The 12,874-nt window shown below is 45.3% G+C and overlaps 1 protein-coding gene across 1 annotated transcript in view; it reads left to right on the forward strand.

Moving 5' to 3' along the window:
* The window catches only part of PAK1 (p21 (RAC1) activated kinase 1), a 154,186-nt gene that overhangs the window by 33,350 nt on the left and 107,962 nt on the right, over positions 1–12,874 (forward strand). The gene's annotated exons all lie outside the window — the stretch shown is intronic.

Raw genomic sequence — 12,874 nt, forward strand, 5'->3', positions numbered from 1 at the left:
AGGGTGCTGTGTAATATTAGCACTGATAGGTGTGGAAACACCTAACGTACAATTCACAAGATAAATCCAGGTATTTCATATAGAATTTCACAGTGGCAAAAATATTCTGACCTGAGTTCTTCGCAGCAGACAAATTGCTCTAGTGTTTTTTTATAGTCAAACGTGAGTGAAAGCTAAGAGTTGGCATTTTCTGAGGGGGGGCCTTGAGTCTAACAAGGGGTATCTTAGTCTAATGCTGTTGGTAACCACTGGTCTAAATGCTAAATTATCCCCTGTAGGCATTTTTGCAATAATTCCACAACCTAGTGTGCCCCTTGTTTCTCTTTCACTCTTTGAAACAAATTGCATCAAACAGTCCAAAATGTTCCATTTTGAATAGTGACACCTATTCAGAAATAGAGTTAAATGTGATTGTAAACCCATAAAAATTACCAGAAGAACACCAAGAAAATTAATTTAATTTTGAAACATCAGTATTCATTTCAAGACTATTCTCCAAAATATCAAATAGGCAAGAACTATAGAAGAGACGAAGAGACCTGATCCTACACTCACTTTTAATGAGGCACAGTCCCACGGTGCTGCAAACCATCATATGCACTGTGTATTTCTTTGCTCATGTGGTTTCTGGCTAACAGAGAGTGACACACAACACGGTCCAAGAAAATGCAATTATTTTGTGAAGATGGGAGCGAATAGCACAAAGCCGCATTTTTTCTTCTTTTGAGTGAAAATTAGATTTTTGTGTTGTGCTGTTGAAAAATAAACTGCTACCAGAATGTATTTAATATGCCTTTACAACTATGGCTGGAACAACACTGAGAGGATACTTGCATCAAACAGCATTAACTCCTTTTAATATACTCATTGGGTCATCTGGGCTACCTGTAGACGTGCTGGTTCATGTTCTAATTCATGTTTTTCTGCAGCATCGCCTCACCGTCGTGGGTATTAAACCTCCCCACAATTTAAAATGACTGTGGGAGAGCGCTTTAACTAACACTCATTGAATAAGCTTTAGTTAAAGTGCCCCTGTGGCCATTTTAAAATGCAAGGGCGGTGTAGCAGGGGGAGAGAGTGGTTTAATACTTATTGAATGAAAAAAAAGTAAAGTAAAAGATCCTACCTTTAGCTCTGCTGTTACAATACTTGTATATAGCAATAGTTCATGGAGAAAAGGAATTGTAGGGCAGGGGAAGAGGAGACTGAATGAGAATCATGCTGTAGTGCAGTTCGAGTGCTCTAGGTGAGACTTTGGAGAACATTGAGTATTTCCCGTACCTGGAAAGCCGTCTCTTGCAGAAGGCTGACGTTGATGAACCAATCCAACATCACTTAAGAGTGAAAGTGCAGCCTTTGGAAACCTGAGGAAATGGGTATTGGAAGCTTGCACCATCAGATTCAAACCCAATCTCATGATTTATCAAGCAGTCACGATCCTCGCCTTGCTGTACAGAGCTGATACATAAGCAACGTACAGGAGACACCTCAAGTCACTGGAGATGTACCATCAATGCTGCCTGCAGAAGATCCTTCAAATCCAGTGGGAAAACAGACGTACAAACATTAGAGTCCTCTCACAAGCAAACACAGCAAGCATCGAGGCAATGATTATCTGACGTCAACTTGGCTGGGCCGGCCACGTCATCCAGATGTCCAGTTCCAGACTCCTAAAACAAGTTTTATTCTCCCAGCTCAGTCAAGGTATACCCTCAAGAGGAGGGCAGAGAAAGCACTTCAAGGACATCCTTAAGGCCAGCTTGAAAAAATATAACATTGACATCAACTTGCAGAAGACTATTGCCCAGGGCTGCTCCGAATGAAGGAAGAGTCTGCTGCAAAGATCTCAGTACTCTGAAACATTATGACCATAACAGCAGACAAAAAAGGGTGGGCAGGAAAGACAGCGTGTCGCAAACTGAATCGAGAGTCCAGATCCACCTGCTGGAGTTGAAAGAGTCCGTTGATCCTGGATTGGCCTCGTCGGCCATTTTTGGACCCACAGATAAAGCAGTCACAGAAGACAGTCATCCTCGAATGCAAGGGATTGCCAATGATGACAGTGCTGTTGTATCTGTGGGGGTCCAGGAAATATGCAAAAAGTAAGGTTTCTTGGGTGATAAGTCTTTTACTGGACCAACTGCATATTCAGGAGAGGTGTTAGACATGCTTTTGGGCACAAAGACCGGAAGCGGGGCATTTTGTGGCTGAAAGCTTGTCTAACATCTCTTCCCAACTATACTGGTGGTCCAATAAAAGATATCACAGAGAAGTCTTACTTCTGAGATGTATGCCTTTTTCTAGTCCCTGTTTGCTATAACAAAGTCCAGGTACAGTTAGCTCTAGGCAGATCTCCCTAAAGAGATTAATTTGTAAACTTACCTTTATAGCTCAGTCACAGGGACTCCAGAATACTGTGCTTTGTCTATCATATTTATCCTGAAAAACAGTCACAGACTCTTTTATGCAGCAAACTGCTGTGGAGCTAATGCAAAGGAAAATGATTCCTTTTCAGCATCAGACATTAGCTCGTTGTAGGTAATTGGACCCCTAAAGCAGGAGTTTAAGTCAGCAGAGCTGTGGCTTCCAGTGCAGAAGATACTTGTTGCCTGTTTCCACTATACTCATCTAATGTGTTAGAGGTTTAATAAGATCAAAACTTGTTAATACAATTGAATTTCTTTCACTTTCTTGAATTGGTGCAGTTCTTTTTTTCCTGTGTGAGGACTATGGTTTTGAATAAAATAATATAATTTATCTCCAGAAGCATCATCGATCAATTCAAAATCTGAATAGGGAACAGGTCACTCTAAAGATATCCATGTCAATGCTCTTCCTTTATAGACTATTCCTTTCTGCCACTGTTGGAGACTGACCACTGGGGTAGATGGACCATTGGTTTGACACAGGATGGTGGTACTTATACTCTTTAAAAAAAAGTTATTTTATGCATGCACAGTTGAGTCTTCTTTAGATATTAGCAGCTAAAAGAAACCAGCAGGTCGCAGAGGAACTGAAAATGAGGAGCGGGGATGGGACAAGACTGGGAGCGGAACCCAAGGTCCCTAAGTCCCCTGTGCTTCTGCTGTCAACGAGCATCTGTGACACCCATTGGCAAAGTGCCCTGTCCGCCCCTAGCGCTGGCCTTACCTCTTGTAAGACATCACTCGCTCTGTGAGCGCCATATGCGTGTGGAGGTGTGGTCAGCAGATCTAACAGTCCCAACCGGACTGCTCTTAATAGGCATATTGGTTCAAATGCACACGATGGCATTACTGGGTTTTTTCAGGGTTTTTTTAAACACGGGGAAGTCTACATAAAACTGACGTTATCAAGGAAGCAAAATCAAGCAGTCAAAAGGTAGGAAATGTCAGAATGAAAGTTATCTGTGCAACCTTCCTCTGCATGCATATGTGTTATGATATAGTCTTTCATTCCATGATTTATACATCAGTGGTCCTTAACCCTTTTGGATTCATAGATTGCAAGGCTGGAAGGGACCTTGGAAGAGCATCGGGTCCAGCCCCCTGCACCAAACAGGAAAGACAACTGGGGGTCAGGTGACCCCAGCAAGGTGCCCATCCAGTCTCCTCTTGAAGATTTCCAGGGTGGGTGATTGCTTCATGTCTGGAGGGAGCTTATTCTGCAGTCTGGACACCCTGAATGTGAAGAAGATTTTCCTAATGTTGAGCCTGAAGTGGTCTTCCAGGAGTTTGTAGCCATTGCTCCTAGTTTTCCCCTCAGGCGCCCTGGTGAACAGTTGCTCACTGAGCCCCTGATGTACGCCCCTAGTGTAGTGGTCAGCTGCTACCAGGTCCCCTCTCTGCCTTCTTGTCCTCAGGCTGAAGATCCCCGATCCCTCAGCCTTTCCTCGGATGGCTTGCCATGTAAGACTCTGATCATATGGGTGGCTCTTCTCTGGACTCTTTCAAGGCACCCCTCATTCAACCCAAGGCATCCCTCCATAACCTTTTTTTAAATTGACTGGCACTAAAAACTAATTCTGTAGATAATAATGTTTACCTCCTTGCAGAGGGGCCAGGCAGTAGGGATGGGGGATTGGCCAAACAGGGGCAAGCTTGAGCCTGCCCTTATCTGCTTATCTCCTCACACCTCCCTTATCACCCCACTCCTTGAAACATCCTTCAAAGCATCTGGTGGCACCCCGGATGCTGCAACACCCTCGTTGAGAATCGCTCTTATACTCTATTTTTCCCTCAGGATCTGGTCTCATTCAGTGCACAGGTTGGACCTATCCTGGAAAATATGTAGTAATAAAGAGTGTTGTCCACAGGAATCCTGGCTCATAGGTTGCAGGATTCGGAAGGGCATGTAATGAATGAGGTAGACTTGCTCAGGGCAGAATCATCCCCAACTAAGCCGCCCCGGTCAAATGTCTTGTCTAACCTGCTCTTGAAAATTTCTAGGGGTGGAGATTGCCCTATTATTGCTACCAGTTTTTCTAGGTAGCCTGTTCCAATGCTTGACCACTCTTATAGTCTGAAAGTGATTCCTAAACTGCTACTCCAATTTCCTCTGCTGCAGTTTCAGGCCATTATTACTTCTAGTCTGGTCCTCTGCAGCCACAGAAAGAGTCCATCTCCATCCCCTCTATAATCTCCCTTTGGGTGGTTGAAGGCTGCTATCAAATCTTCCCTCAATCTTCTCTTCTCCAGACTGAACAGACCTAGTTTTTCAGCCCTTCCTCATAAGTCTTGTTTCCCAGGTAGATGATCCAGGATATAAATGAAGGTCTTATGGTTAAATTAGTAGAATACTATCTGGAGAGCTTGATTCTATCCCTGCCTCTGTCCCAGAGTTTTGGTGGCAATACACAAGTGACAGACTTTTCCCAGGTGATCCCAAATTGCACATTGCTCATTTGTTGGGCCCCAGCTTCAGACTCCGAGGTCTGATTTCCAAATTGCGGAGCACTCAGATACAACTGAAGTCAGTGGCACTGCTCTTTGGAGAGATAACGTGCTCTGAAGAATCAGGCCCCAGATGTCTCGAATCAGTCTCCCAAAATTAGTGGATCTTTGTGATCATCTTAGTGTCTTACTATTTCAGTTCCTCATCTCTATCATGGGGGTGATCTCAATGTCCCACGTCATTAGGATGTTGTGAAAATAGAATAATAGATGTCTGAGGTGCTCTGAGATACCATGGTGATGAGAACCATAGAAAGCCCATTAGGAACTTAATGATTCTTGGCTTCAGAGCAGGCTTTGAATAGTGTGCACTAAATAAAGCGGGGAACCTTGCATTGAATGACAAGAAGAAAAAACATGTTGAATAGGTACTTGTTAAGTGAGCACCATCCATTTTATGAACTTAACGAGGGAGGAGGGTTCTGCGGAAAAATAGCCTGAGATCAAGTAATTAATGACTGTTTCAGAAAGGATATAAGAAAAGGGGCCATCACACTAAGGTTGCACAGGCAACTTTCACTTTGGCATTTCCTCACTTTTGAATGCTTGAGTTTGCAACCTTAATAAAGTTCTTTTAAAATAGCTTTTATGTGTAATTATTTTTACTGAGGGAACATCTAGAGGCCCCAGTCTGGGCTTAGAGTTTTATTGTTCTGAGGACTGTATTTGTCACTGAGTAGTCACTGGAAGCAGAAACTTTCAGTTATTGCTGACTTGGGCTGGATTTGAACCAGTAAACTATGTGAAGCGCATGAATGTCCACTTGGAGTCATAATATTGGTGTGATTTGTTTCTCAAGACATAATGACATAAAACTATCCAGGATCTGACTTTGTGTGATACAACAATCGCTGTACGTGTCCCCATGTCTTGCTTGGTCTCTAGTCACTGCAAAAAGTATTTAGTATACTGTAAAGAACTGGTTAACACAGTGGTTCCCAACCTTTTCTATATTGTGGACTGGCATGGGAGTGGGATGGGGTGCACAAAGCCAGCTGCCTCCCTCCTGGGGCTGTCCCGCTGCCCAGATTTAACCCCGCACATGACCATTGGCAGTGGAAACTGCTTGCCTGGGCTGACAGATGGGGGTCTGAGCAGGGGGCTCATGCCATGACCTGGCAGCCAACCCTTTGCAGCCTGGGTTAGTTAGCGCCAAAGCTCTTCTATCATATGATCAAGCCTGCACATGCTAATATAATGGAAATGGTCTTTTCTTGTCCGTGCAGCTGAGGATCCAGGCGTGCCCACACCCTCACTTTGGCTGTTCTGCACATGTGCAGTGAGCTCTAGAAGATAAGAGCATAAGAATTGCCATGTACCGGATCAGACCGTAGATCTGGGGTGAGCAATTATTTGGGCTGGAGGGCCCCACTTAGGGAGTTTTGCTGAGCTGTTAGGGGTTGGGGGGTGGGGCAGGAACTGACCCAGACCTGAACAGTGGGTGTGGGGCGGGGGGTGCTGACCTGGCATGGCACGGGGGTGTGGGAGGGGTTCAATTAGTCCAATCTGGTTTTCCACCCTGCACCCATCGCTGGGGGTGCCTTACGGGGCAGGTGGAGTCTCCATGAAGATCAGCCCAGGACCCCTGCAGGCGGGCGGTGCTTGGTGAGGCAGATGGGATGGGCCCACAGGTGGGTGGATGTAGCGTCTCGGAGCAGGATGGGCAGGGGGGGGTGGGGCCAGGCCCAGGGCCAGGATCGTGGGGTAGTGACAGTGCAGGGCCCAGAGCCTCAATTTGCTCCCTGCATGGGCTGGGATATGCAGGGAACAGATTGCAGCTCTTCCCTGGGCAGTCACCAGCCTGCAATCCTGGCCCTGCCTGCCTGTCCCACTCCTGGACACTGCTCCATACCTGCCCTTGGGTCCGTCCCATCCACCCCACTGAGTGTGCCCTGCCTGTGGGGGTGCCAGGCTGGTCTTCTTGGAGACCCTACCTACCTGCCAGCTACATCCGGCACTCCCAGCAATGGGTGCAGGGCGGACTGGCAGTGGCAGCCAGGCAGAGTGAGCCACTGCTGTGGGGGCTGCTGGGATGGCGAGGCTGACTGCCCCACTGCCACCACCCTGCCACTAACCTGGGGGCAGCAGGACTGGCTGCAAGCACCAATGCCCGGCTACCCCACTCCAGTGCCCGGCTACCTGAGCTGGGAGGGGCTGAGGTACCCACCATGGGCTGGATAGAGACCTTTGGTGGCTGTGTTTTGCTCACCCCTGCTGCAGATTCAACTAGGCAGTATCCTGTGTCATGTCATACAGCGGCAGAGAACGGATGCTGAAACGGAGAGTGAGCTGGGTCTGACCAGAGGTTTTTTTTCCATTCTCTCTCTCACTTGCAGCCTCCAGCATTTAAGGTCTAGGACGTTGTGATTCAATGGCTAACTCCCGTGCTCAATAGCTACTGATGCCCCTTTCCTCCAAGATTTTGTCCAATCCATTTTTGAACCTGGCTAAACTGGCACTTTCCACCGCATCTGGTAGCAATGAGTTCCACGCTTTAAGGAAAAAAACCCAAACCCTTTCTTGTATTAATTTTAAACTGACTACTGACAAGTTTCGTCTGGAGACTCCCTAGTTCTTGTATTGTGATAGAGAGTCAACAGCAAATCTCTTTGCCGTTTAGTCTTTTGTAAACCCTTATGCTGCCCCCCCTAAAGCATCTCTTTTCTACACTGAGAAGGCCTAGCATCTTTAGTCTCTGCTCATATAGGAGCTTCTCAGTACCCCTGAGCATCTTTGTTGCTCTTCTCCGAGCTCAGCCCAGTTAGTGCCAGCTACAAGAGCCTCGTGCATGCAGCGAGCTGTTCGAGCTCCCTGACTGATTGGTGCGAACTCTGGCCCAGAGCAACTTGCTGCAGCTCGGAGCGAGTGCCAGCTTTCCTCCCATCTTTCCTCCTGCTGCTGAAGTCAGCAGGGAAGGAAGCAGAAGGCGAACAGCAGCAGCACCCCCCGCCGCCAGATCCGCCCTTGTGTCCATGGGATTGAAGCCCTCACGGTGTGCACTATAATGGCATGGGGTCCTGGGTGCAACAGACTGAACACAGTATAAAACGGACATCTTTTCCTCAAGTACAAAACATACAAAATGAGCTCATCTCCAAGTAAATGAGTGACTGCCGCTTGTCTCTTCATGAAGGCAGCTGAGATCAGGCTGGCTGTCTTATTCTTCCTTCCATGGTCTCATCTGAATTGAGCTGGGAGAATAGGGCCTTTTCAGTTTAGGAAGCTTATCTGTGGAGCTGGCTCCCTGTGGATGTCTGCCATAGTCTCCAGCCTTTTTTTGTTCAGCTCAGTACATCTCTGACAGTTTTGGCGTCCCTTTGGTAGTTCAGTTTTCTACAATGTCTGAGACACTAAATAATAAAATTAATTGCATGAAAACAACTAACACAGTGGGATAAATTTATCCTGGTGTGATTCCACCAAGCTCAGAGGAGTTAAATCTGCCCTGATTTTGGTCCAATGCGCGTGGCAAAGTTGTGACTGCCGTGAGAGTTTGGCTCAGTCGACAAACATGGTGAATCTTTGCTGCAAAAGTGAAACTTTCTTTTCTAATTGAAGTAACGAAGTCATCCCATACCAGGGCAAACTCAAGTATCATCAGCTGCCCACTCACATTATTCAGTAAGAGTTGCTGCTCACACTTCAGACAATCATTTAGTTATGTAAGGCAGAAGTGCTGCTGTTGATGTTGCTAATTACTCTTTCATGTTGCTGCCATAAAAGGTGACACCACAGCAAACAAAAATAGGGGGTAAAGCAAGCAAAAAAAGTTCCTTTGCAATCAGAGTGCAAATATCACTTTGACTTTGATGACTCACTGCTGAGTAATATACTTTTGGGACTGCACTATGAGCAAAGAAGTGTATTAGTTTAAACAAAACTTGAACCAATGTAGCTGTGTTGTATGTGTTGGTTCCCAGTTGGCAGCATTTCTGTGTGACCAACAAACTTCAGCCTTATTGCCCTGCCATACCCTTTAGTCTGCAACAAGGGCACACTGCTGACTCATATCCATCTTATTGGCCGCTGTCACCCCCAGGTCCTTTTCTGCAGAGCTGCTGCCCAGCCAGTCACCCCCAGCCTGCACCGGTGCATGGGATTGCTCTGTACAAAGTGCAGGACTTTACACTCCTTGTTGAACCTCATGAGATTCCTTTTGGCCCAATTGTCCATTTTATCTACGTCACTCTGAATCCTAGCTCTGCCCTCCAGTATATCCATTACACCTCCCAGCTTGGTGTCATCCAGGAACTTGCTGAAGGTGAACTCCATCTTGACTTCCAGACTATTAATGCAGATACTGAACAAAACCATCCCCAGGACCAAACCCTGGGGTATGTCACTTGATCCTGGTTGCCAACTAGACACTGAGCCATTGATTGCTACCCATTGAGCCCAACAATCCAGCCAGCTTTCTATCCACCTTACAGTCCATTCATCTTGCCCATACTTCCTCAGCTTGCTTGCAAGAATGCTGTGGGAGACGGTATCAAAAGCCTTGCTAAAGTCAAGGTATATTATGTCCACTGTTTTAAACTAGTTTCAGCTATTTTGAAAGTAATTTATGTGAACTGAACTTCTTTTGCATTACAGATTTGAACCGCTTTCCGATTACTCATACGGGTTTATGTGTAGTTTCTGTCCCTAGCCCTCTGATAGTATGTGAAGGTTTACAACAAATTTTGAAAGAAGGAGAAATTAAAAGTTATGGAAAGTAACAGGTACCATGGGTTTATCACAGGTAGTTTGGGTCAGACTAAGCCAATATATTTTTCTGAGAAAACAATACATTATTAGACAAAGGGAAGCATTTAATATATGGCCATGTGGGGAATTATTAGCTAGACTAGAAAGAGGGAGAAGTACAATATTTGTGTGACAGTGGGGCATGCTGATGGCAGCAACCCCATCATGGATGGACCCCGGGAGGTACAGGGAGCTGTGGGCAAAAGGTGGCAGAGAGCAGAGTGAGGGCTGCCAACGGTGGCGTCTCACTTGCAGGTGCTGAGACATGGGGGACAGAGCAATGCACATAGCCGTGACCCTGTTTTAGCAGTACATGCTCCCCGCATGTCAGCGTGCACACAGGGAGTGATGTAATAAATCTGTGCCCAGAGCGGATGAGTGCGTGGGCAGCAGGGCTGAGCGGAGGCAGTTTTAAGAGCTCTGCAGCTCCAGGGACCCTGCAACTCCGAGGCAGGCTGGAGGCTCAGCCAAAGCCCCAGACTGAGAACCCAGTGGGGTTTTCAGCCCCAGGTGACCCTGGCCATGGAGGAGCGAGGCTATATGTGGACCCCAGCACATTGACCCGGAGTGGAAAAGGGGCACGTGAATTGAAGGTCCTGGTGGCTGGATCCCCAGGCGCTGTGAGAACATTATTGGTTCTTTTATTTCTCTTGATTGTTTGGGGTAGCTTTAAATGGCATTACATTTATGAATTAATTAAGGATGGTATATTTGATTTACAAGCCTGGAAGTTTATAGGTGGCTGTGATTTTGATTTGCTAACCTATGAATTAATTGGAGATGGACACCTGTTTTGCAGGCCCATGAATTAATTAAGGACCATGATTTGATGTCAACACCCATGAATTCATGACAGTCTATACAAACTGAGAAACCTCACAAATTTACTGGCATCTGACAGTTAATGTGGAAAGCCAGGAACTAATAAAAGACTGAGCTGAGTCTGAAGCCTATAAGCAATTAAGGACTGAGTTGGTGGTATGACCGCAGTAACTTGAAAGCTAGGGAACCCACTTAAGGCCTGGCCCATTACATCAGGGACCCAGTGTCACATTACAATACTCAGTTGGATTGTGGATGGGGTATAGGGGAGGATAAGCCCTGAGAGACTCCCCAGAGCAAGTGCACCCACGAAGGTACCCAGAACATCCTAGGACACTCCTATTTTTCTTCTCAAAATCAAGACGTGGCAGAAGAGTTGAGGGAGGTACCCCAGGCATGAACCTCATTGTTACCTGCCCATATGGTTGACAGCTCCACAGTTTGTTTATGCAAGGAATAAGTTAGTGGGAAGACAATAGTATGTTGCTCTGTACAGGGAGCTATCAGGCAGGAGGATGATTACTAGTGAAGTTCTTAATGGTTAGTTTTGGACTGATCTTAGCTCATGATTTCATTAATGACCTTGGCAGGAAAAGTAGGCTTCTTGCAATTAAATTTGCTGATGGCACAAAGTTGAGAACTGTTAACACAGAGGAAGATCAGCAGGGATCCTGGTTTCCTCTGATTTACAAAAAATCCCCAATTTTCAGTTAAAAAAAGAAAACCCAAATCCACATTCTTCCGTGATTTAAATGAAACACCGCTATATATATATATAGTGATGTTTCATTTTAATAATTGAAAAACATGGATTTGGGGTTACTTTTTTAACTAAAAATTGGGGATTTTTAAAAATCAGAACCAGGATCCCTGAAGATCAGAATATCATAGAGGAAAAAACCAGCCATCTTGAGGACTGGAGTGACAGAAATGGGATGGACTTCAATAAGACAAGATGCAAAGGCATTTATTTAGAGACTACTAACAAGAACAGTTTTAAACAACAAATGAGGGGAAAGATGTGAGTGGGTTAGTTGAACGATTGTAAGCCAGAAGTGTGATGCAGCCATGAAAAAGGCAACTGTGATTCTCAGATGTATCAGATAAGATACTTCCAGTAAAGATAAAAAATGTTTATACAAAATACAAGACTGTGGTAAGACCTCATGTGGAATAGCACGTACAGTTCTGGTCACCCATGTTTAAGAAGGATAAATTCAGACAGGAATAGGAGAATAAGGGGAATGGCAAGATCTTGTGATTTAGTTTAGCAAAAAAAGGGGCTTCCTATAAATACACCATGGAGGTACATGACAGGGAGGGAGAAGAGCTGTTTAAGTTGAAGACAATATTAGCCTAGGAACTAAGGGTTATAAACTGGCCATATCGGCTGGCTACTAGAAACAGGTTTGATGTTCATTATAACTAGTTATAATGGAGCCAAAATCCCAGATAATTTTAATATGGAGTTTGATAAATATATGAAGGGATTATATGGTAATATTGTGGCCTGTGACAGTATCACTGACCCAGGAAGTCCTTTCCAGTCCCGCATCCTACAGAGCAACTTCTTCTACTGAAGAGGAGAGGGCTTTGAATGGGAGATCTTTAAGGTCAGGGAACTTTTAGGTGGTTTAAGAAGGCTGTGTGTGAATTAGTCATTGGTATTATTACATTTAAGTTACACTTGAAACACGACCCCAGTACTGTGACCTAGACGTGAGGTCCTAGACATTCTGTGGTCACTTGGGAGTCCAGTGGGTTCATTTGGCCAAATTCAAACAAATAATTGTGTTTTATATTCAGTCAAACATACTTGCATTCTGCAGCCCTGCAGTCCACCTGCAGATTCAGCCAAGGAAGGAGTCCTTCCGGTCATCAGCTGCTGTGTAGCCCCATGCTACCTTGTGAAACAGTTAGTATAGATCAGTATTAAATTAAATGACCCCATGTGTCATCCTTACCTAGCTCATCAGGGCACTGAAGAACTTAATTTGTTAAAGTATGTGAAGTGTTTTGAGATCCTCTGACGGAAACTGCAGTGGAACCACGAAGTATTTTGAATTATTGTCATTCTTATATTATTGTTATAGCGATTATTGCAAAGCTCAAGGTTTAATTAGTCTGAGCTGGGGGTTATTTGTGGGAATGAGCCAAGCAGATAAAGAAGGAAATTCTTTCTGTTATCTCTGAGCAGAGGAGGTTGGCTGTGTTAGTCTCTGCCTATTTTATCTATCTAATCTAAAGCAGCTGTCTCTATGGTTTGGGATGGTGGTGGAGGCAGGGAGGAGGAGTAGTGGGCAAAGAGCCTGACTCCATTGCAATGCGAGTGGTGGGCCACCCCACATCTCTTGGGAGAGAGAAGAAGCAGGTAG

This window comes from Crocodylus siamensis, chromosome 1 (assembly GCF_052110815.1).
Source record: "Crocodylus siamensis isolate JL-2025a chromosome 1, ASM5211081v1, whole genome shotgun sequence".
NCBI lineage: Eukaryota > Metazoa > Chordata > Crocodylia > Crocodylidae > Crocodylus > Crocodylus siamensis.